The sequence below is a fragment of the Sus scrofa genome, chromosome 16 (assembly GCF_054392235.1).
Source record: "Sus scrofa isolate SSC_HxYL_T2T_F1_AM1 chromosome 16, Sscrofa_HxYL_maternal_Yorkshire_Landrace_v2.0, whole genome shotgun sequence".
NCBI lineage: Eukaryota > Metazoa > Chordata > Mammalia > Artiodactyla > Suidae > Sus > Sus scrofa.
In genome coordinates, this window is record NC_139398.1 from 25,610,364 (window position 1) to 25,628,806 (window position 18,443).

Below are 18,443 nucleotides of genomic sequence, written 5' to 3' on the forward strand. Positions count from 1 at the left end.
TATTTATTAGGGCTGTACCTATGGCATATGGAATTTCCTGGGCCAGAGGTCAAATCAGAGCTGCAGCTGGGTCCTATACCACAGCCACAGCAATACCAGATCCCAGCCACATCTGTGAACTTACCACAGCTTGCAGCATCATGGAATCCTTAACCCACTGAGGAAGGCAAGGGATCAAACTTGCATTTTTGCAGAAATAATGTTGGGTCCTTAACCTGCTAAGCCACAGCGGGAATGGACATATTTTACATTATTGACATTATCTGAAAACAGGAGATTTTACATTATTGACATTATCTGAAAACAGGAGATTGGCTTGCCTTTTTGAGATGACAAAAAAATTTAAAAATTTTTTGGATGCCAAAATAACATACAGTAAACCATATTTCTTTAACATGTACCCTTTCCAAATTTTCACACATGTATAAACCTGCAAAACTGTTACAAAAATAAAGATACTGACTATTCCCAACACCATCAAGACTTTCTTTCGTGCCGATTTGTGGGCCCTCACGCCTTCTTCTCCCTACCAAACTACCTTCTAAAACTGAGGTGTTTTCTCTCACTTAGATTAAATTGCATTTTCTGAAATTTATATAAATGGATTCACACCTTTTTTCCTGATAGCCATATTTTGAGAATCAGTCATGTTATTGGATACCGAGCAGTCCGTAGCATGTTATAAAACAATATGCTTATTCATTCACCTATTGATGGACATTTGCTGTTTCCAATTTTTTGCTTATTACCTCCCCCACATTAAATCGGTGTAAACATTAATGTACAAGTTTTTGTGTGGACATATGCTGTCATTACTCTTGGGTAAATACCTCAAAGTGGAATAGCTGTCATATGGTATGTTTTCTTTTAACCTTAATAAGAAACTGCCAAGCTGTTTTCTGTTTGTTTGTTTTTTATTGTTTTTTGTCTTTTTTTAGGGCTGCACCCATGGCATATGGAAGTTCCTGGGCTAGGGGTCAAATTGTAGCTGTAGCTGCTGGCCTATGCCACAGCCATAAAAACGCAGGATCCGAGCCACGTCTGTGACCTACACAACTCTTAGCAACTCTAGATCCTTAAGACGCTGAGCGAGGCCAGAGATGGAACCCACATCCTCATGGATACTAGTTGGGTTTGTTAACTGCTGAGACACAATGGAAACTCCTAGGCTGTTTTCTGAATTGGTTGTACCGTCTTACAGTCCCACCAGCAGGGTATGAGACTTCTGGTTGTTCCTTATCCTCACCAACACGGTTTAATCAGCCTTTTTATTTTTAGACTTTCTAAAGACACTGGTGATTATCTCATTGTGTATATAATTTGCATTTCCCTGGTTACTAATGCAGTTTAGCATCTTCTCATGTGCATATTTGCCATCCTCTTACCATTTTGATGATGCTGCAGTTCAAATATTATGCCCATGTTTAACTGTGTTTCTTCTAATTGAGATTTGATACTGGTTTTCATACCCTGGTTAGTTTATTAGATAAGCAACTTCCAATTATTTTCTCCACATGTGTGTCTTTTCATTCTTTTAAGTTTTTCACTTTTTTTTTAAATCTGTAGCTTTTATTCATTATGAATACAAATGTTTTAAACATGAACTTGTTAAAATATTATCAATTTTATGGGATAGCCCTATTTTTTATTTTGTTTGATATAGGCTTTTAAGTTGCTATTTAAATGTAAAACTCTCTGGTTTTTTCAACTGTAGACTGTGCATTTTGTGTCTGTTCAAAAAGCAGCCATAAATTGAAGTCATCATGATATTCTTGCATTTTCTTCTATATTTTAAAAAATATTTACTTTTTATGTTCAATCCTTAATCTAATCAATGCTTATTAATACAGAGCTTTTAAAGGCACGCTTCTGCTGGTAATTCCAGAGTTTTCAACAACCAGAATGAAGCCTTATAACAATTCTTCAGCTTGGAAGAAAACTTGTGAATTCCTACAAAAGGTATACAGCTTCAACTTTTCATAGAATACATTCCCTTCTAACCAAGTCCTAGCTATAAGTTTCTATGCCACCTCACTAGCGCAGCTGTTTTATTTTCTTATTCAGTTTGGTTTCCCTATTCTACCTTTATTATAATAATCATGTTCAGGTCTCTACTCCACTGTTCCAATCAGATGGTTCTGCATGGATATTAAGTACTTAATCCCTAGATATTAGTGGCAATATTTGGAGCAAAAATACCCTAGTTTCTGTGACTTTAACTTATGAGTTTCCCCACTGACTTGATGCTCATCCTTCTGAGTTTTGAAATCCAAGAAATATGTTTATTTATTCCTTTTTGTTTATTCTTGAGCTCACAGTGTATTTAAAATGATTAGTATTATTTATTGAAAGTTGTTGTAAATTTGTATATATAAGTCTGTTACTACTCAATTAGGCATATTTACAGATATAATGCTTTCTTAAACCAATTAAATATTTTTGATTTTTCTAACATACATTATTTTTTAAATTATTGATTTTAAATTAAATTGCACTGTAATCAAGGATTGTTCTCTCTGTGATATTTATTCTTATGGATTTGTTAATTTCTTCATGATCAATTTTGTGCTAAATGTTTCATGAATGTTACATGTGAACTTAGAAGGAAATGCTAAAGTTGTTGAGTTACTCAATTGCTATGTACACTTACTAAAATGTATGAAGTTTGTTTGCAAATGATCCAATGTGATGGTGGCTTCCCAAATTCATGACATTCATAACTCCTCTTGTATATATATATATATATGTACACACCTACACACACACACACACACACACACACACACACACACACACATATCTTGGCTTTTTGTATTTCAGGGGCTAGTTTGAAATATATATACAAAGATATAACTGCTGTAATTTCTTAGTGCATTGTTCCTTTTGGTTCATTAACTTTGTATTAATATCATTAATAACTAATTTAAAATATTTTTGTTAAATTTCAAATAATTAAAAACTAAATCAATTTAATTATTGAAATAATCATGAAATCCTTATTAATTACTCACCTAAATTTCTTTAATCTCTACAAATAGACTTTACATTTAAACATAGTTATATTTAGTGTTTCTATGTGGGATTTGTATTTTGTTTGATATCATTTTTCACTGCCCTACTTTCAGGCTTGGAGGGTCATCATGTTTTAGATTTGTATCCCAGTTATTGCTAGGATTTTTAAATTTAAATTTAAAAAATTTTTAATGGCCACTTCTGTGGCATATGTAAGTTCACAGGCTAGGGGTTGAAACAGAGCTGCAGCTGCCAGCCTATACCACAGCCACAGCAATGACAGATCCTAGCAGCATCTGGGACCTATGCAGCATCTGGGACCTATACAGCACCTTGCAGTAATGCCAGATCCTTAGCCTACTTAGAGAAGCCAGGGATCAAAACCACATTCTCATGGATACTAGTCAGGTTCTTAACCTACTGAGCCACAACAGGAACGCCTAGATTTAAAAACAAAACCAAAAAAAAAAAAAAACACTTAAGCTGAAGTTGTGTGACATTTAGTGGATATATTTACTCCATTTACACTTATGCAATTTATTTACATATTTAGATTTGTGTTTATATTTCATTTTGAACAACCAGGTTTTTTTATGGCAGTTACTATTGACTTACTTACTAACTCAAAACCTATGCCTAACCTACTTTTCCCCTTTAAAGTGACCACATCTTGTCAATTACTACTCTTTGTAATGTCAAGATCCATGTGACAAGCAGAGGCACCTGAGTAGAGAAACAAATGTACTCAGTGTCACCCTTCCTCTAATCCTAATCCTATTAAGAGCAAAGAGCCTGAAGCTGAGTCAGCCCCCACACAGGCATCAAGTCCAGATGGGGATAGACAGCTACCTGCTAAGGGAGACAAGGCTGGGGCATAACCTCATTCCTGATATAGATTCACTAAACAGTAGACCAATTTCAGGACCTTTCTAGTCCCAAACTTCCAACATTTTTTCTTTCTTTCACCATCTTTATTTTTTTTATGACTGTACACTATTAGTATATTAAATTATAATAAGCTTCTCCCACTGGAACTTGACAAATTTAAGCCTAGTGAGATTCATATTACTCTTTTCTCAGGAATATCTCCCTTCATTGCGTTTCTGATTTTACAGTCTGGTACCAACATCAACTCATCCTATAAATCAGAAACCAGAGCATCACTTTTTGTTACTCACTCACATGGCCTCCTGTACCAATTTGCTACTGTGTACAGCTCATTTATATTCTACACTTGGATTCACCCTTGCCTCTGCATTCTGCCCTCCATTAGCGTAATTGTTTTCAAATTTACCCTCCACTTTCCAGCCTGGCCCCTCCATATACATCTGATATTGCTGTAGGGAGACTTGCTACAATTCTACATTAATTATATCAGTCCTGTTATTAACATTATCATGTGTCCTCCCCCATGATTTAAATATGATTTTCACATTTCTTGTCTTAAGCCTGCAATTCCTCCACAAATATATCTCTGTTTAACTTTCCTTCTCTAAGCTCACCTTTGTTTTCCATGCCAACCTATCTCCAGACTACAGAATTAATAACTTTCTCTGAATGCTGGACAATTTTGCACTTCTGCATGTAAATATATAGTATTATTTCAAAAACAGGCTATATTTTCCTGTACTCTTTTTTAAAAAATTAAACTTAACCAATTCTTAATCTTTCTCCAAAACTCATCATCTGTGTGAATTTTTCCAAGCCTTTCTAGAAACTCGCTTTATAGTTTGTAGATCCTCCCTTCCAATGCCTGTGCAAACCTTAAAGCTTAAATATCATTGGCTAATATTTTGTCTCTTGTTCTGTTTGGACATCATAGTGCAGCCTTAAAATACTCTTCTGAATTATTTCCCACCTGTATATTAAAAGAAACTACTAACTAACCTGAATTACCTGATCACCTTCCAATTTTTATCAAGCCTTTTTTTTGGGAATTTTGTTGAAATGTTTTCATGTTCCAGAAACAAATCACCTTGGGAGTTCCCATTGTGGCTCAGTGGGTTATGAACCCAGCTGGTATCCATGAGGGTGTGGGTTCAATCCCTGGCCTTGCTCAGTGCATTAATGATCCGGCATTGTTGCAAGCTGTAGTGTAGGTTGCAAATGCTCCAATTTGGCATTGCTGTGGCTGTGGTGTAGGCTGGCATCTGCAGTCCGATTCAACCCCTAGCCCTGGAACTTCCATAACTTCCATGTGCTGCAGGTGTGACCCAAAAACCTTTTTTTTTTTTCTTTTTTTGTGCTCTTTAGGGCCACACTCGCGACATATGGAAGTTCCCAGGCTAGGGGTCAAATTAGAGCTGCAGCCACTGGCCTACACCACAGCCACAGCAATGCTGGATCCTTAACCCACTGAACCAGACCAGGGATCAAACCCACTACTTCATAGATCCTAGTTGGGTTCATTAACCACTGAGCTACTAAGGGAACTCCGGAAGCCATTCATTTCTGACTGGTAGCAGCTGAACATACAAATACATTCACAAATCAAGTTCATGTTGTTAGCTGTTTTATTATTTTTTGAGAAGAGGCCATAAGTATGAGCTTTAGGCAAGAAGAAAAGCAAAAGAAGATTGAGGGCAGAAATCTGTAGTATCTGCTCTTGTACCTTTTTTTGTTTGTTTGTTTTTTTTTTTGAGCTTTCAGGAACTACTCAGTCCCAGTCTTCTAAATACTGTTTCTATCATCTAATTTACTGCTGTTGTACATATCCACCTTTTAATTTATAAAAGTGCTTACAAATGTATAAATTTATGTATTTTGTATGTTGGTATTTCTTTATTTGGGGAATCAGATAAAAACCACTATATAATGAGCAGTTGAGCTTAAATAATGATTTTGTGTCTCACTGTATTAATTTTTTTATTGCCAACATAACAAATTACCACAAACTTAGTGGCTTAAACAATACAGAATTTTTCCTTATAGTTCTGGATGTCAGGATTCCAAAAATCAAGGTGTCAACAGGTCTCTATTCTTTTTGGAGGCTTTAGAGGATAATCTGTTTTCTTGCCTTTCCTAACTTTTAGAGGCACCTGCAATCTTTGGCTCATGGAGCCATCCTTCATCTTCAAAATCAGCTGAGACCCTTCCAATCTCCCCTCTCTCACTATTTTTTTTTTTTACTTTGAAACTCTGCCCCCCCCCCCCCTCTGATTAAGACCCTTGTGATTACACTGGCCCACTTGAATAATTCAGGATAACTTTTTTTTTCATTTCAAGATCCTTCAGTTAATTATATCTTCAAAGACCTTTTTTGCCATGAAAGGTAACATAGCCACAAGCAAATCCCAGTTTAAGCCAGACAACATCTCAAATGGAGAATAATTTGTCAATAGAAAAGAGCATGACCTCATTTCCAAGGGCTATAATTTAAGCCTCCTAACCTCTCAAAGAGGTTTGTCAAGGTGCCATGAAAATTATCTCTCTGACACAGACACTTTCAACAACAACAGGTTCTTGGGTCATAAGGCCCAAATGGCAGGGCAGTTTGCACAGCAACCTGGATCTATTATAGATCCCTTCTTGTTCTGGCTCAACTCAAAATTAATAGCTCTTCAACTTACATGGGGAGCAGACTGGAATAGGATGACCAAATGTGACATATTGTCTTTAAAATCCATAAACAAGGTCCACTAGTATTGTGCCTATTTATTGACAGTGATTTTGAAAGGTGCAACAATTTTTCTTTCTTTCTACAGTATAAGAAAATATTCCAAGACCACTTGAACCCAAGATATTCCATCAGTTTAAAAGGTCCATGAATACTGAGAGGTATTTTTGTCAATCTTTAGCATCCTGTGTTTTACTAAGGATCTTGGATGCTGGCTACTTCCTGTGTATATGTTTTGGAATGATCATACAACCAAGAATATAATGGACCAGTGTATTCTGTGCACTATCAAGACAACACATGTCCTTAGTCCAGAATATTTTCTGACAGAGAGCTGGAGAGTCAACATAGCTCTGAAACAAGACAGGAAGGGTATGCTCTTGTATTTATCATGTAACAGCAAACTGCTTATGTTTTCCTTTGCTGGCAGAGATAGAGGGAAAATAGTGCATTTCTATTTCAATAGCTGTATACCAGGTGTCAGGGTCTGTGTTAATTTTCTCCAGGGGAGATACCGTATCTGGAAATGCAGCTGTGATTGGAATCACTACCTAATTATGTCGGTGATAATCGACTGTCATTCTCCTTGACACATCTGGCTTTACACTGTCCAAATAGGCATATTAAATGGGGATGTAGTAGAAATTAGCACTCTTGCATATTTCAAATCATTGATGGTGGCACTAATTTCTGTAATTCCTCTAGGGGTGTGATATTTTTGTTTTGTTTTGTTTTCTAGCAAGTCAGAGTTAGGCTGGCGCAATTCCAATGGCTTCTACTGGGTCTTTCTCACCATAACAGTCCTTTCTCTATGGAACATAAACCAATGTGGGATTTTTACAGCTATTTCTTATGTCTGTACCTTATATATTTCAGGGGTTGAGAGAAATAACCATAGAATGAATCTAAGATTATACTGGAGGTAAATTGGGTCCTGACCTCCGTAAGTCCCTCACTTTATCACTAGTTTCCAGAAGCAGTTTAAAGCCAGGAGACAATAATCCCTATAAGATTTGGTATTTTCCTTTCTCCTGAGATGGTTTGAAGGAAGATTCAAGGTATAGATCTGTGACCATATTGTAAGGTTTTTCCTCAAGTGGATCTGGCTTTCTCTCAATCAAGACACTACAGGTCTATAAAGTGGCTTCATTTTTGCAGTACATTAAGAGGTCATGAATTTGTACTAGGATGACTCAGGTAAAGTTTTCCCCTCTCAGATCTGAATCTGATTTTTTTCTTCTTATAAATATCAATATACAACCTGTTAATTTGGTAATCTCATTCATTCCTAACATCCCAACAAATAAATTACCCAACATGCATATCCCTGAAGATCAAAAAATAAATAACTCAAAATACGTGGTTTCTAGCTATAATTGTTCCTATCATGCATCTAAAATTAAAGAGTACCACCTGGCCTCTGCCTATTTAAAAAAAAAATCCCATTATTCCCATTGAGATCAAGTAACCCAATTCTGTTGTAGCATCTCCCACAATCACAGGGTTCAGTCACTGTAGAACTGTTCACCTGACAGCTCTCCATCTAAGTATTTCTCCATGTCTTGGTAAATGGTGGATCTTTTTCAGCCCCTCTCTCCCTGGTCATGTGAGTAAAGAGTGGATAAGCAGATTGCATATAATAAATTTATTCCAACATTCCCATCTCCCAGAAGTTTTGGACCAGCTGCATTATAGTATAGAACGACTTACTGGAATTTCAATCTCATTAACGATAGGCCACCATTGAAACTAGGATTTATTTAGCCAGTTTAGCAGATTCTTAAAGTGATTTCAAGTACTTGAGCCATTGCATCAAACCATGAATTATTGCTGAAAATCCTATCTATTAATCTTTCTCCTTGGCCTTTTGCTTGTTTATTTTCTTTGCTTTAATACAATCTTGACCTGGTTTTGAGGCCCTGCCCAAAGGCTTGTTCTTGAGCAGCTGATTTAGTCCACACTGTGACTACTCTCCTTATCTGAGTGTCACACTCCAGGCTACTAAGCACCCACCCTAATCAACCTAGGGTTAGATACCAGACAACCAGGGACATACCTCATACCCAGGAGCACATTTTTCAGATTAGCTAATCTATAGGGAACCAGGACCAAACCTAGCTAACCCTTCCCCATTCACCATAAACAATCTTCACCCTAAGCTCCAGACCATTGTTACCCTGTGTGACTTTGCCTGGCAGCCTTCTCTGCTTGGAGCTGGAAATAACAGACTTCCGACTCTCATCAATTGCTGAGTGTCTGTGTGTGGAGTTCCACCCTTAGAAGGATCTTTAAGGCTTGTAAAACATCGGCACTGTGAGGAGAATGATGTGGCCCTGACCACTGACTCTTAGACAGCTTCTTGCAGGCGTGGCTCTTGGATGACTAATTATCTATAAACCTCCACAACAGTGGTTTGGCAGGAAACTCCTCCTGAGACTTGTTGCTTACTGCTGTGTCTCTTGGTAGTTTCCATGTCTCTGGGTCCTAATTTCCTCAAACTGGGAACATTCCTCAGCTTGAGAGTTTATCTCTAAACTCCAGTGGGTAGATGCTTACTCAGACAGGAGGACTGATGGACCACTGAAGCTACCGTCTCTAATCTCAGTTCCAGTGGGTTTTGGTCACAGCCTGTGTTTCTTAGAGCCTATCCCTGGGCCTTTCATGACTTCAACGTCAGTGTTTATTATTACTTGGGGTATAATCCTGGTTTGTCTGTGTGCTTCTGGTGACCAATACAGAGGAGAGTGTGGTTTAGAGTCTTTCACGGTAGGGAAATGGTATAACCTGTCTCAATGGTGATGATGCTCAGGTGAGGGTAGTGGCTATTCAACTTTGCTGCCACATACTTTGTTGCTGTCCCCAGCAAAATACAAGATCCCCAGACCTTCAGGGCTATTGTGGGTTACACAGTCAGAGATCAATAGCTCAGAGTTTAATACAAAGGGGCCTTTGGGGCAAAAGAATTGTCTCATCCTCTCATGCCAAGCCCAATACCTGCTAAAGTTATCCAACTGCTTGACAGTGCAAGACCCTAGGCAGGGTGCTTGGGGCTTAGCGAGTGCCTCAGCACATCAACTTGCCAAGAGACTTATACTTCCAAAACGGGGCTGCAGGTGCCGTCCCAAGGAGAGCACACTGTAGTTCTCTAAATCTTAGTCCCTCTACTCAGTCTAAGTTCAAATGTTTAGGCTCATTCTCTTCAGAATGAGGGAGACAACTGGGCTCCTTCTCATTCTCCTTTTTCCTAGAAGTCCCTAGAGTCCACCCAGAGATTTTGCATAAGAAGGTATTAAAACAAAACCTAGATACAGGGGAAATTTTAAAAATAAAAATAAATCGTATGTGTGTGGCTGTATATTGGCACAATTGAAAATCCAAAATTTACTAGAATAATTTAGATAACAAAGATAAAAGGACAATGACTGGTTTCTGTGCCTCTACAACAAAAGTGCTAAATTGCATTTACATGGGCCAAAATGCACCAACTGAGAAGGCTTCATGGATTAATCAATACTGCAATTCATATTAAAGGTATACCCGGGAATCCCACTGAATTTAAATATCATGCCTCTTATAATTTGAAGAAGGTGATTAAATATGATAGAGAAAATTAAGTACACTTCACCTTAACTATAGCTTTGCCTAAATTTCCCATAGTCGTAGTACTCACTGTCCTTTAATAGTCCATACTGGGTATAAACAGTAGGACCCAATGCATACTAAATTATTATTAAATTAAGCCTTTGACAATTACACATTGGCTTGCCAAAATGAGACTGTATGGACACCTCCATTTAAATTGGTTAAAATAGTTCAGTGTAAGTTATAATAGGCCCTTCAAGTATTAAAACATTTTATAAGACCTAAGTAATGAATTAATGGAGATAATCCTCACTGCTTCTCCATTTGAAAATCCAATTTGCCTGTTCTTAAATCTAAAAAAAAAAAAAAAAAGAAGGAAAAAAAAAAATGACGAATAGTGCCGTATGGCGAATTACCACAAGCTTAATGTGGTCTCATCCACTAATGTCCCTAAACCTGATACCCAGTATTTTTGAAGTTACTCATGTCATCCAATCAACAGTTGGTAAATATTTTGTTACTGTAGTTAAGCTAGTATATTCTTTTTAGTGCCCATTTCAACAGCCTTTTGTCTTCAGTTTGCCTTCACCTCCACAGAGAAACAATACACCATTTTTATACTCTTCATGGGTTACCTTAGAGGCCTCACCTTTGCACACAAATTTTTTAGGAAAGATTTGAAGTGCATCCAACTTTTTCCAGAAGCACAGGTATGACATGACCTTGATGACATCTTCTTCTTAGGAGTTTGATTTAACACAGTCATTAAGGATATATAGATCCAATACATTTTAGTCTTTTTTGAGTTCTGGAGGCAACATAGTCCTCATTTACAAATTTTACTTAGGCTCACTGATGTTGCTACTCACCAATCAATCCACTGTAAAGGTGCTCTCTCCAACAAAGGCTCTAAAATCTACATAAATTAAAATCAACACACATTCTCCTTAGTGCCCCCAGGGGCTCTGTCACTCTAGTGACTTTAACAACCTCCTCTCATGTTTTCTGGAGACTACGGATTATCAATGAAGGACATAAGGTGTTGATGGGCTTCTGAATCAAGACACTGTATCAATCCAGTGCTATACACTGTAAAGTGAAAATTGCTGGCCACATACTGGGTTCTTTTGAAAACAGACACTCTCACAGATCCTGAGCCTAGGACCTTCTGTACCTACATACCCATTACGCCTTGGTCCATGGAAGCAGCACCCCACAAGCTCAGCAAGGTTGCCAAGTACTTCTTGGTTCTGTATGAAACCAAACCTGGGCCCTGTGGCACATTCTACCTGAAGGAGGGGGTGGTCGCTTCTATTCTCAGTCTCTGGCCAGATGCCACATGCTAGGAGAGGTCATTCCTCTCCAAGATCCCTTGGCTACCTGGGTAACCTCTTGAGATTAACTGGGTCAATAACAAGGAAAGTTCATAGACTGTATGAATAGCATTGCTACCACCATAAACATAATGGAGCTAAGTAAAATGTAGCTACTTCCCACCCCTTAACAAAGATGTCCCAAATAAAAAAATGAGACCCACAGTGAATATAAACGGCCAAACTTCAGGCAGTCATTTTAGCACTGGATGCCAACAAGTGGATCCATCTGGTCCTTGCGGGATCCTAAATAAAGTACCCAAGTGACCACTGCATCATGAGTCTTCTGACCCATAAACAACGAGATATTACATTTGTATTGTTTTTACATGCTAGGTTCACGATAAACTGTTATGAAACAAATAGGTAATAGGAATTATACACAGAAACGGCCATACTTGTGCATTTTAATGGAAGATACAAAAGGGAAAGAATAACATTCATACATAAATACATTTTAAAAATATTTACATACACATACCTTGTTCAATGAACACTTCTATTTGTTAAAGTTCTCGGTTACCTACAACAGGATTCACTGTGACAAGATAAAGAAGTAAAGAAACCTTATAAACATTTAAAGCATTTTACAATATATTAAGAATTTCAGATTATCCAGGAAAAATAGAGAGCGATTACTATAATATATACAGCAAGATCAATGCATCGGGGCATTACTAACCACAGTACCAATTTTGTTGTCCATCCTTACTAACACTATAGCTTCTTTAGGTCATACCAATTACTCTCAGAGTTATTGGCCAAAATCTTCAGTACGGTGGCTCCAGAGGATCACAATACGAAACACCCTAAAATATGGTTTCTATCTATAAATGGGATATTTGATTAACAGTATCTGACATCAAAAATCAAAGGAAGCTCTGCGAATAAGTTTTTGTATACAGCTTAGGAAAGCAATAGCCGTCATATGAGAAATAGTCTAAACACACATAAGGCTTTAACAACAACTATTAAAAAAGACAGTAAACTCTAATATTTCCATATAATATTAGACCAGGAATTGTTGTTAAATGTCAAAAATATACTTTCAATGAAATTTTTTTTACAAAATTTGTGCAATTCTATTAAGTCAGTCTTCTTTTCCTCATTTCCTATCATAGAACTCCCCCATCTTTTTAATAGGACATTCCAGAATACTTCAAACTGAACAAAATCACGAAGAATATACAAGTTAAAAATCTGTGTAAAAATACTTTCCAACCAGTAAAGTGTGAATGAAATACAGAATTTTCAAACTGGTATTAAATTACAGCTACAGAAGTTAGGTTTAGATAGTTTATAGTACCTAATAATTATAACATTAACTAACACCATAATTTTATGGAATTTGAACTCTCAGTTTACATGGTTAGAGAGATGAATGCAAGTGGCTGTTTTACATCTCGATACAGATAAAACAATCCTCATTAAAATCTATAAGACATTTGTTTAAAATTATTTTTTCCTTTCTTTAAGATTCTTAGCACAGCTCCTTTCTGTAACAAGAACTGAGTTATGATCTTTCTTTTTTTTTTTTTTTGCATCATAGCATAATTTAGTGCATGGCTTTCAGAACCATAATTCCTAGCCATGTTCTCTGCTATAGATTCACTTAAGAAATCTCATCTTTATCACACATCTTGCACTGAAACAAGCAGTTTGCTCATACTTACAAATAATGTATTAATAATAACAATGAAAACATCTATAGGTAAAGCATTTTAAAGTAAAATTTCCCAAGGAATGAATGAAATTATTGATGGTTGTTAATTAAGAAGGACTAAAGTCCTTTATCTCTTACTCTCTCTGGGAATAGAGCAGTGACAATGTGTCTTCTGTGGTTTAAGAATAAAAAACATATTAAAAAAGAGTCAAATGAATATTAATCTGAGTCATTCTGTGAACTTGCAGGGTGGTTGTTTGACTTGCAAAGAGGACAGAATCTGTAAAAATAGAACAAAGGAAAGAGTTTTCAAAAATCTTAAAGAAAAATGTGTGCGTTCTAGAAAAGAGGGTGATAACGATCTTTGCACCTGGTGAGAAGCAAAAACAAATTTACACTGCAAATTAATTCAGCAGGGGGTGTGTGTAAACTTGTAGTACAAAACCTGATGAAAATGACATGGGTAATCTAAGACATATGGGGGTATCACAAATAATTAAATCATCTCTGTTGGGGCACTTGACAAATGCAAAATCATCAATCTTACGCAATTATACTGTACAACTTTCAAATGTGACACACAAAACTTGCCTTGGGAATAACCATTCTAAGGATGTTAATCATGTGCCTACATGCAGTACAGTAACAGAGCTTCATGAAATTACTCAATTTCAGTAGAGCAGAGGCAATGACTATTGTAGCTTCAAATGACTACACCATGACAATACTTTATTCCAAAAGTTTATTCTTAAAAAAAAAAAAAACCTAGGCTAAGAGTGACATTTGTTTCGTAAGTTTTAAGTCTATACGTTTTATGGGTCTGGGAAATTGTTGGCAATATTCAGCCTCAGGCATTGTTTTATTAATTGGAGTTTTTAAGTTGAGATAGGCAGAATTCTAAGATGATCTGGTACTACCCATACCTTTATATAATCCCCTCCCCTTGAGGGTGGGCAGAACCTATGAACATGATAGAGTGTCACTTCCATGATTAGGTTACTTATCAGTTAACTTTTGTTAATCAAGTAGATTATTTGGGATGGACCTGACCTAATCATGTCATGCCTTAAAGCAGGTGTAGTGTCAAGAGTTTCTTCTGCTAAACTGGGGAAAGAAACAAATGGCCACATTATGAACCACGCAGAAAATGACAAACATAGGGCTTAGGTCTACAGCCACAAGGAAATAACTTCTGTCAGCAATCTGGATGAGCTTGGAAGAGGATGAAGCCTCAGATGAGGTTGCAGCCCCACCTGATGCCTTGATTTTAACCTGTTTAGAACCTGAATTGAGGACACTCCTAACTCATGCCTGGACTACTGATCCATGGAAACCATGAGCTATTAAATATAATTTTTTTCAGCTGCTAAATGTGTGATAATGTGTCATACAGCAACAGAAAAATAATACAATTGTGTTTTACAAGATGATAACTAGTGTTCTAAAAAATTGGTAATTGCAACAATTCAATTTCTCTGTAGGGTACAGATGACAAAGTTATTTACTTATTTATTTATTTATTACTTTTTAGGGCACATGTGTAGCATATGAAAGTTCCCAAGCTAGGCAGATGACAAATTTAAATTTCTATAGTGCTCACCAAAGAAATGTAACTGAGTAGGGAGAGTAGAACATTGTAGGATATATGGAAAATTGAAGGGTGGGCTCTAATCCAGCAGCTGACGATGATGCTGAATGTGGCTATGTGATGTGTGAATGATGCAGAATTGCATTTTTAAAATAAACCAAAAAATCTAACTTGTTCATTTGTTTGTTCCTTTTATCCTGGAATCAGCTGCCAGAAACATAGCCCTCCCCTCTCCAAAAGAAGAAGGAGGAGGAGGAGGAGGGGAAGATCTGTGTGTGGACCAAACGAGTCAGTAGAACATTTTGTAACCTGTGGTATACAGTTTAAGGATAAAAATATTTACTTATGTTTTCCTTTTTTAAGATCATCTTTGTAAATATCTGTATATATGTATATTCTTCTCTCTTCTGCCTTATTGACTCAATTTTTATTCATTTATTCAAAAAATACTTATTAAGTACCTACTATGTGTCAGACAGACACTATACAAGACAATGTGCAAAAAGCCCCCTATTATTTCTTGAAGAAGTATATACATGAAAAAATAATTTAAAAATACATTGTAAAAGTTCATAAGTCCTATAAGGGAAAAGAATGAAGAAGTTATGGAGAGACTGCAAGATGAGAGGTGGGTGGGTGGAGGACTGTTTCATGTGCATGTACTTTATTCCAAGCAGTTTCCTATGTGCTAGGCCAACAATAGCATATAGGTTGACATATAGGTTATCAGACCATATTCTCATTAGTATCTGTGATGTGTGACAGTATACTGGAAAGTAAAATGTATTAAGCAAACATATAAGAATTCTAGTAGACTATGAAAGTTCCTAGAAAGTATATAAACTATACTTTGCAACTTTCAAATATTTGGTAGAGATTTTAATGAAATAAACTTTAGGTCCCTTCTTCTACCCTTCTGAGAAAGATCCTACATGATCCCATAGGAAAACTTTTCCCATTTTGGATGAGAATTCAGCCTATAAAACTTGAGATTTCTACAACATCTTACAAATCCTTTGAAAGTAATGTGCCCCCTATATATTCATATTAAGTCATAAAGTCTTTGGATATCTATAAAACATGGAGACAGTTTGGTTCTGAATTTTGGAACTTTTCCAGAAGCACAATAAACTTCAAAATCCCCATTTTCAGAGTAACTAGGAGACAATGTTAACCTAAGATACTTCAAACAAATTCTGCTGAAATTAGAGCCCCACATGTCCTCAGGAGTCCTTGAGTTATGGTGGGGAAAAACTGGGAGATAGGAAGGATCTAGGCTTAGTGGGGTAGGCACACCATTAATGAGGGAATCCCATTAGAATCCAGGATGGAGATCAAACAGGGGTCAGGTGCTAGTGAAAGCCAACAGAGAAGGAAAGAAGTTTACTCTGAGTGACCTAAACCTGTCAACTGTCAGAAAGCTCTAGCAAAATAATTTACGGAATTTGGTGCATCACCTGGGTAATCAGGAGCTGTGTCGCTTGGTGCAGGTGGCCCATGAGGTAGTCTGAGAAGAAAACCGGGAAGCCCAGTAGCTGCACAAGCTCTCCTGCCCCAGGTTGGTTCTTTGTGTCAAGGGAGCAGGGGCTGCACAGAGATGCAGGCTATGAATCAATAGCCTCTACTGTCACAACAGAGGAGGGAGCCACCAAAGAGCAAAGCTTGAAAGCTTTCTTTCCTACCTTCACTCCTTCCAGAGGGACCACTTTGAAATAGTTCAGAAGAGTCAGCTGATTCAAATAGTAGTAACAAAAACTGGAGTATCCCTTCTACAAAGATAGAATTATATCAACAAGGATTTGATGAGAACAAAATACTAAGTGTAAATTCATTTTACTCCCTATACACCGCTTTCAAAATATGGAGGCTTTTCTTTCAAAGATACTCCTTGTTAGAAACCAGAGGGGATATTTTTAACTACAGCATTTAGCAGTAAATGAATTTGCAAGTTTGGTGACTCCTAATCACAAAGTTCTCTTTTTCAGAGAGATTCTACAGTAAACTGTGACTATGTTAAAAGTTCTCGTGTTTTTCTCCCAGTCTAACAATCTTATTTACACTTTCTGAAACACTTTCTTTCTCTTCTAAAAATATCTGAAAAGTTCTCTGACTCCAAAAGCGAAGAAGAAATTACTGGCCTGTTGAAAGAAGAAACATAAGGCTGAATTAAATTGCTTTTCTAAGGGGCAACACAAAGTAATTATATACCAAGGGGTTAAGATCTGGAACAAATTTAGCAGGATATAGTAGTTAAATGTTGCCCTCTAAAACCTACAATATTGGGGGATTAAGATAAAAGTAAGCCACTCATTATCTATAATTGGTCACTTTTTAGAAAATAAATGAATGCTTTTTAAGCTATTACTTGGGTGTTAGCTTTAAAACTGTTAAATTTTGTTTCTCTATTTAAAAATCAGTGCCAAAGATTCTCAATAGAAACAGGTTAACTCTTACTTTTCTTTATATAATTTTCAGTGATAAAACTTTGAATGCAGTTTTAACTTATTATAATATCTCTTTTACCTGGACTTGACTATGTACATAGTAAGAGAGTACATTTGGCTTGACCTCACTAGTTAACTTAGTCAAATTGTCAGTTGATCTTTGTCATTGAATTGACTAATTATCTGTCATTGTTTTCTAAGTGGAAACATTTTGCTGTAAAGAGATAAAAACTGTCTTTTACATTATCTCAGTTCTCAGTCATAAAATAGTCACTCCCTGTCAGAAGTATATCTACTTTTCTAATCTTTCCTCCCAAGGATAGTACCCTCATGTTGGTGGGGGTAAATACCTTGGTACTAATGGTTTCTTCTACGTCTTTGTTGGAATTTTCTGCACAGTTCATGGTTAGAACTTCACCCCTGTGATTCTGCAATGAGGAGTTTCCTTGTTCCATCACTACCATTCAGATGTTAGGCTAATGCTCACTTCTGAAATTCAGGTGCTTGTCTTTTTTCTTTCAAATGTGACATTTTCCTTGTGGCTTCCCTGCATGATATCACACTATTGAGCAGCCACTAATTCTTTTAGCACGCCTGTATCTGTCATGTGGCATCCTGATTTCTTGTGCACCAAATCAAGGCTATGGGAGATCAAAGTACCATTTGGTACCTACCAATCTAGTCTCCATCTTAATCTTGGATTTTCTATTATTCCAATACTCTGGTGGATGTAGTGGGAGACATGAAGCCCCAGCTTACATGCTGCCATATTTTTCCCTCACTATCTGGGTATCCTTGAGTGCTATAATCATCTTATTTGTTTTACCTTCAAAGTCTCTCCACCCTGCCATAGCATTGCCTTTTTTGTTTCACCTAGTGGAAATGTCCTCTACATTGCAGTTTCCCTTTTTCCTGTTCTCTGTCTTCTTCGTGCCACACAGAAATCAACTAATCCAAGCTGAATGGCAGAGGAATTACAAAGAAAAATATACTTCAATTGATTATACTTATTTTTAAAGACCTCAGAGTTCACTATTTCATCAGGAGTCCCCAAATAAATGTCAAATTTTCACTTGACATTACCTCACCTCAAGATTATTAGGCTCTTTTAATCCAATCTTCTTTTCTCACTGCAGAAGTTTGCACTGCCCAATTCCTGCATTTA